This window comes from Aegilops tauschii, chromosome 2 (assembly GCF_002575655.3).
Source record: "Aegilops tauschii subsp. strangulata cultivar AL8/78 chromosome 2, Aet v6.0, whole genome shotgun sequence".
NCBI classification, from domain to species: Eukaryota; Viridiplantae; Streptophyta; class Magnoliopsida; order Poales; family Poaceae; genus Aegilops; species Aegilops tauschii.
In genome coordinates this window covers 581572397-581579698 of record NC_053036.3, presented here as the reverse complement: position 1 = coordinate 581579698, position 7302 = coordinate 581572397, and positions in this window count along the sequence as shown.

The window sequence follows — 7302 nt, the reverse complement described above, 5'->3', positions numbered from 1 at the left end:
TCATCTGCTTAGTTTAGACATGCTTTCCCCATTAAGGAGACAAGACGAGGTAAGGCTACAGTGATAGCCCCCGAGGCGGCCCACTGTAGCCACGCTTACCTCGGCAAAGCCCTCGTCATCAGAGGCGCGGCTACAGTAAGCAGCCGCTGACAAGACCCTAGGCGGTGGGGCCGGCCTGTCGACCAAGTAGCCGGCAGCCGGCGGGACCCAGCAGCCGGCGGAGAAGCCGGCGAGCGTAGACACTGACGGCTGGGGCCAGCTCCCAGTCGGATTACCATTGTACCCCCGGGGGGTAGGCCTATATAAACCCCCCGGAGCACCCATGCAAAGGGTTCGCACCCAAGCATAGTTGGCTTCTGAGCATAGAGTTGCCTTCTAAGCATAGCACACATACCATAGATAGAGGGAAGCAAGAGCTAGCCTTGTTCTTCTTCTCCCTTGATCTCAACAGCTCTAGGAGTGATTGTAGCCACCTTTTATCGATCTAGTGATCATGCGGAGACCCCGCAGAGCAGGACTAGGGGTGTTATCTCCTCGGAGAGCCCCGAACCTGGGTAAGATTCACCGGCGTGCATGTCTTCGCCTCATCCCGTTTCCAGGCACCGGCGACGTTTTATTGGCTCCCACAATGATAAGCCATCCCTTGGCATATGTCGCACCAACCACCCGACATTTGGCGCCCACCATGGGGCCAGGTGCACCGTCGTCCGGTGACCTGTTCTGGACGGGAACCCTCTTCCTCCCCCGCGAGCGCAGCCAGCCTGCTGCGCCCGATGGCGTTTGCCTTGACGCGCTGCAAGGCGTCGACGACGCCTGTGCAGCGAGCTGCCGCGCCGACCTGCTCGGCGAGACACGCATCTCCGACGAGCCTGCGTTCCCCGACGCAGGCACCGACTACCCCGAGAGCCGCCTCGTCAGCCTCCTCGACCAGCTTCACGTCTCCAGCGAGCCTACTGCAGATGTGGAGTCGGTCGGCTCCACCGACCCGATGCTCATCGACTCCGACACTGCGTCGCTCGACGCCTACCCTTCCGACGTGGTGGTCTTCGACGACCCTCTCCCTCGAGCTGACAGCGGCAGCAGCGCTGTCACCGAAGTGCTGGTCATCAACCACGTCTCCAACTCGGGCGAGAATGCCCGCGACGCTCAGCAAGCGGCGATGCACGACCTCTCCGTCCCCATCCCGGCCGACGCCGACGCCGAGACCCTGGAGGCACGCCGCCTTGCCCTCATCGCGGAGGGCAAGAAGATAGCCTCGATGAGACGCCTCACCGAGGCCCACCAGCGCGAAGTCGACCGCGCCGCCTTCGACATGCCGCCGCCTAGCGGCCCGAGCCGAGCCGGCTTCGTCCAGAAGCGCGGCGCAGCCGTTGCCAGCATGTTGGGCGCAGATCGCCCCGTCTACGCCACCCCGCTCGAGAATCTGCGAGCCGCTCAGGCGGCTGCAGAGGAGCTCAATGGACTGGGAGCCGATGAGCTCCCCTACATGACAAGACGGATCCAGCAGCTGATCGACGCGGCTGCAGAACGGCACGAAGCCGGCGCCCATGCTGATAGTCATCCCCCGCGCCGGGAACACGCCGCGACGTCCCGCTCGCCGACTGCGAGCGGCGCGCGCCAGAAGAAAGACAAGGAGCCGGCTGCCGGCCGCAGCCGGACTCGCATTACCATCGAGCGCGACGCGGATGGCCGCCCTCGAGCTGTAGAGCAGCAGGGAAACCTGCCTCCTCCCCCGCCTCGAAGAGAAAGACGCCTCACTCCACCGCCTGTCACACATCCGACTCTTGGCGACCGACTCGGCCGCCGAGAAGGAGTCGGCGAGAACGACGCCCGCCACAGGATCGACCGCCTCTCTCAATCCTTGGCGTTAGAAGAAGAAGACGATGTCGGCCCGCCATGCTTTGGCCCCCGCATCCGCGACGAGCCCTTCCCCAAAGGGTTCTCGCTCCCCAGAGACACACCCAAGTACAACGGCTCAGTGAAGCCGGAAGATTGGCTCATTGACTACTCCACGGCCGTCAGCATTGCCAACGGCAACCGGCGCGTCGCCGTGAAGTACGTCCCCCCTAATGCTGCAAGGCACGGCGCGCACATGGCTCAACAGCCTCAAGCCCTACAGCATCAACAGTTGGCTGGACTTCACCGAAGTTTTCGTCCGCAACTTCACCAGCACATACAAGCGGCCTCCCAAGCCTCGCCAGCTCCCCCTCTGCGTCCAAGGGCCCAACGAGTCGACCCGCGACTACCTCACGCGATGGGCCAAGCTCCGCAACTCCTGCGAGAGAGTGCACGAGGTCCAGGCCATCGAGTACTTCACCGCCGGGTGCCGAGAGGGCACCCTCCTCAAGCACCGACTCCTCTGCGACGAGCCGGCTACCCTCGATGAGTTGCTGGTCATCACCGACAAATACGCCACCGCCGACTCCTCGATGAAGACCGAGCTGCGAGTAGACACCTCGGGGAAAGTAATTGCTCCGGCTCCCAAGACGCCGGCTGGCGACCCTAACCGGCGCCCCTACCAGCACGACCACAAGCGTAAGGGCCCCATGCCGACTTCCTCCAGTCGGCAGGTGGCCACAGTTGAAGACGAGCAGCCCGAAGAGCGGCCCGCTCCCAAGAAAAAGGGTGGCCGGCCGCCTTGGCAGCCGTCTTTCTCCTACGAGCAAGCACTCGACGCCCCTTGCAAGTTCCACAACGGCGCGAAGCCGTCCAACCACACAACCCGGAAATGCCACTGGCTCACCCGCATCACCAAGGGCGAAGGAATGTTGCCGCCTCCGCCTCCTGGCCCGCCGCCTCCAGCCCCCCAGCAGCCGGCGGCTCGGCCGGCGGTCGGCGCCATCCAAGACGAATTCCCCGAAGAGCACGCCGCCTACGTCGTCTTCACAAGTCAAGCCGACGACAAGCGCAGCCGACGCCGGCAGCACCAAGAAGTGAACGCAATCGCCTCTAGCACCGTCGAGTTCATGCACTGGTCGGAAAAGCCAATCAGCTGGAGCCAGGCCGACCACCCAGAGGTGATGCCTTCGCCTGGCTCCTATGCTATGGTCTTGGACGTCACCCTTGCGACGGAGAGGCGAGCTGCCAGATTTTCCCGCGTCCTGATAGACGGCGAAAGCAGTATCAACATACTGTACCGCGATACCATGGAGAAGCTGAACATCAAAGCGAAGCAGCTCATGCCGAGCCGCACCGTCTTCCATGGTATCGTACCCGGCCTGTCTTGCTCTCCAATCGGCAAGATCAAAATGGATGTTCTCTTCGGAGACAAAGATCATTTTCGCCGGGAAGCAATATGGTTCCAGGTGGTGGATTTGGAGAGCCCCTATCATGCACTGCTTGGCCGACCTGCTTTGGCCAAGTTCATGGCTGTGCCCCCACTACGCCTACCTGAAGATGAAGATGCCGAGCTCGAAGGGGATCATCACGGTAGCCGGCGACTACAAGAAGTCCATCGAGTGTGCCATGGCCAGTAGCCGGCTGGCCGAGTCCCTCGTGGTGGCAGAAGAGAAGAAGATGTTGGAACGGGTTGTGGCCATGGCCGGCAAGCAGCCGGCCTTGTCCCCCAACCCCAAGGATTGTGATGCGCATGGCTCCTTCCAGCCTGCCAAAGAGACGAAGAAGATACCTCTGGACCCGGAGAACCCGGAGAGGTTCGCCGTGATTGGGGCGAACTTGGACAGTAAATAGGAAGGCGAGCTCGTCGACTTCCTCCGTGAGAATCGAGACATCTTTGCATGGTCCCCAAAGGACATGTCGGGTGTCCCGAAGGATTTCGCCGAGCACAAATTACATGTCCGAGCTGACGCGAAGCCGTTCAAGCAACCCCTCCGCCGACTGTCAGAAGAGAAGCGAAGAATTGTGGGAGAAGAGATAGCCCGGCTCCTTGCAGCCGGCTTTATCATGGAAGTGTTCTTTCCAGAGTGGCTTGCCAACCCAGTTCTGGTTCTGAAGAAGAATAACAAGTGGCGTATGTGTATAGACTACACGAGTTTGAACAAGGCCTGCCCAAAAGATCCGTTTGCTCTGCCACGGATTGACCAAGTGATAGACTCCACAGCCGGATGCGAGCTGTTAAGTTTTTTGGATGCATACTCAGGGTATCATCAGATCAAGTTGGACCCGGCTGACCGCCTGAAGACTGCTTTCATCACACCCTTTGGAGCTTTCTGCTACCTGACAATGACATTCGGCTTCAGAAATGCCGGTGCCACTTTTCAGCGTTGCATGCAGAAATGTCTCTTGAAACAACTCGGCAGAAATGCCCACGTCTATGTAGACGACATTGTGGTGAAGACAGAGAAGCGCGGTACCTTGCTGGAAGACTTGAAAGAAACATTCGCCAACTTGCGCCGATTCCAGATCAAGCTCAATCCCGAGAAGTGCGTGTTCGGAGTGCCAGCCGGCCAGCTGCTAGGCTTCCTGGTCTCCGAACGCGGCATTGAGTGCAACCCCGTCAAGATCAAGGCCATCGAGAGGATGGAGATTCCCACCAAGCTGCGAGATGTGCAGAAGTTCACTGGCTGCTTAGCCTCCCTGAATCGTTTTATCAGCCGACTAGGAGAGAAGGCCCACCCCCTGTACCGACTCATGAAGAAGTCCACTCACTTTGAGTGGAATGATCAAGCCGACCAAGCCTTCCATGAGTTGAAGAAAATGTTGACCACTCCGCCTATCCTGGCAGCGCCGACTGAGAAGGAGCCCATGCTCCTCTACATCGCCGCGACTAGCCGAGTCGTCAGCACTGTTGTTGTGGTCCAGCGCCCGGAGGAAGGCCGAGCCCAGCTGGTCCAGAGGCCGGTCTACTATCTCAGCGAAGTACTATCCAGCTCAAAGTAAAACTACCCGCACTACCAGAAGATGTGCTATGGGGTGTACTTCGCTGCCAAGAAATTGAAGCCCTACTTCCAAGAGCACCCCATCACGGTCGTGTGCACTGCCCCGCTCGCCGAGATCATAGGCAGCCGGGATGCATCCGGCCGGGTGGCCAAATGGGCCATTGCCTTGGCGCCCTACACGATCTTCTATCAACCCCGCACCGCCATCAAGTCGCAAGCATTGGCCGACTTCCTCGTCGACTGGGCCGAGACCCAGTACTTACCGCCAGCTCCCGACTCTACCCATTGGCGGATGCACTTTGACGGGTCCAAGATGCGCACCGGCTTGGGAGCCGGCATCATCCTCACCTCTCCCAAGGGCGACAAGCTCAAGTACACGCTGCAGTTCCATTTCGCCGCCTCCAACAACGTGGCTGAGTACGAGGCGCTCGTACATGGGCTCCGGCTAGCCAAAGAACTTGGCATACGCCGGATCATGTGCTACGGCGACTCCGACTTGGTGGTCCAGCAGTCGTCTGGCGACTGGGACGCCAAGGACGCGAACATGGCGAGCTACCGTTTCCTCGTCCAGCAGATAAGCGGATACTTCGAAGGGTGCGAGTTCCTTCATGTGCCAAGGGCCGACAACGACCAAGCAGATGCCCTAGCACGGATCGGCTCCACCCGACAAGCCATACCGACTGGCGTCTCCCTCCAGCGCCTCCTCAAGCCGTCCATCAAGCCGTCTCCAGAGTCGGATTCCATCTTCGTACCGCCTGCGCCAGAAATAGCCGGATCCGACTCGAGAAATCCCGCAGGCGGCACGGGGACCTCGACGACTGGCCTGGGGACTGCCGTAGTCGCACCCGGCACGGGGACTTCAGAACCCGGCCCGGGGACTGCAGCAGTCGGCCCGGGGACTGCAACGACACAAGAAGCGGTGGCCGACTCCAATTCAACACCCAACCCACCCACCCGAGTCATGGTGGCCACATTAACAGAAGAAGAAGTCACAGCTCCCTCATGGGCCCAGCCCATCCTCAAGTTCCTAGTCAGCACAGAGCTGTCGGCTGATGAGATCTCAGCAAGACTAGTGCAACGACGAGCCGCAGCATACACAATAATCAACAGGGAGCTTGTGAAGCGCAGCGTCACTGGAGTCTTCCAGCGTTGCGTCGAGCCAGAAAAAGGAGTGGCAATCCTCAAAGACATCCACCAAGGCGAATGCGGCCACCACGCAGCCTCAAGATCCCTTGTGGCCAAGGCTTTCCGCCATGGTTTCTTCTGGCCGACTGCCTTGGAGGATGCTAAAGAAATAGTCAAGAGCTACAGAGGATGCCAAGTTTTTAGTTCCAAGCAACACCTGCCGGCTTCTGCACTCAAGACCATTCCCCTCACCTGGCCTTTTGCCGTCTGGGGACTGGACATGGTGGGCCCTTTCAAGACAGCCCGCGGCGGCTTGACACATCTACTCGTTGCTGTGGACAAGTTCACAAAGTGGATCGAAGCCAAGCCGATTAAGAAGCTGAACGGGCCGACTGCCGTGACATTCATCACCGACATCACTACTCGGTACGGCGTGCCGCACAGCATCATCACCGACAACGGCACGAACTTCGCCAAAGGAGCACTGGCACGTTTCTGCGCGACGCAGGGCATCCGACTGGACTTAGCGTCCGTTGCCCACCCGCAGTCAAACGGCCAGGTCGAGCGAGCAAATGGACTCATCCTCTCCAGCATCAAGCCCCGACTGGTTGTACCACTGGAGTGATCGGCCGGCTGCTGGCTCGAAGAGCTGCCGGCTGTCCTCTGGAGTCTGCGCACTACACCCAACAAGTCAACCGGCTTCACTCCATTCTTCCTTGTGTACGGTGCCGAGGCTGTCATCCCAACAGACATCGAGTTCGACTCGCCTCGGGTCACCATGTACACGGAGGAGGAAGCCAAAGAAGCAAGAGAAGACGGCGTCGACCTACTGGAAGAAGGCCGGCTGTTAGCCCTCAGCCGGTCCGCCATCTACCAGCAAGGGTTGCGCCGCTACTACAACCGCAAGGTCAAGCCAAGATCCTTCCAAGAGGGCGACCTTGTGCTCCGGCTGATCCAGCGAACAGCCGGCCAGCACAAGCTCTCGGCCCCTTGGGAAGGCCCCTTCGTCGTCAGCAAGGCACTCGGCAACGACTCCTACTACTTGATCGACGCGCAAAAACCAAGAGCACGCAAGAGAGACGACTCCGGCAAGGAGTCGGAGCGACCATGGAACGCAAACCTCCTAAGACGATTTTTCAGCTGAAAAGCAGTATGTATAACGCTCCCCTTTTTGTATTAAGTACAAACCAACAGCCCCCCCGAACAGTACTCGGGGACTGCCTTTGTTTATCTATGAATGACTAGTGTCATATCCATGAATGTATTATTACATTTCGAATTTTTGTCCGGCACCGGGTTCGACTAGTACTAGTACTGGTAGGTGTGAGCAGGCTTGCAC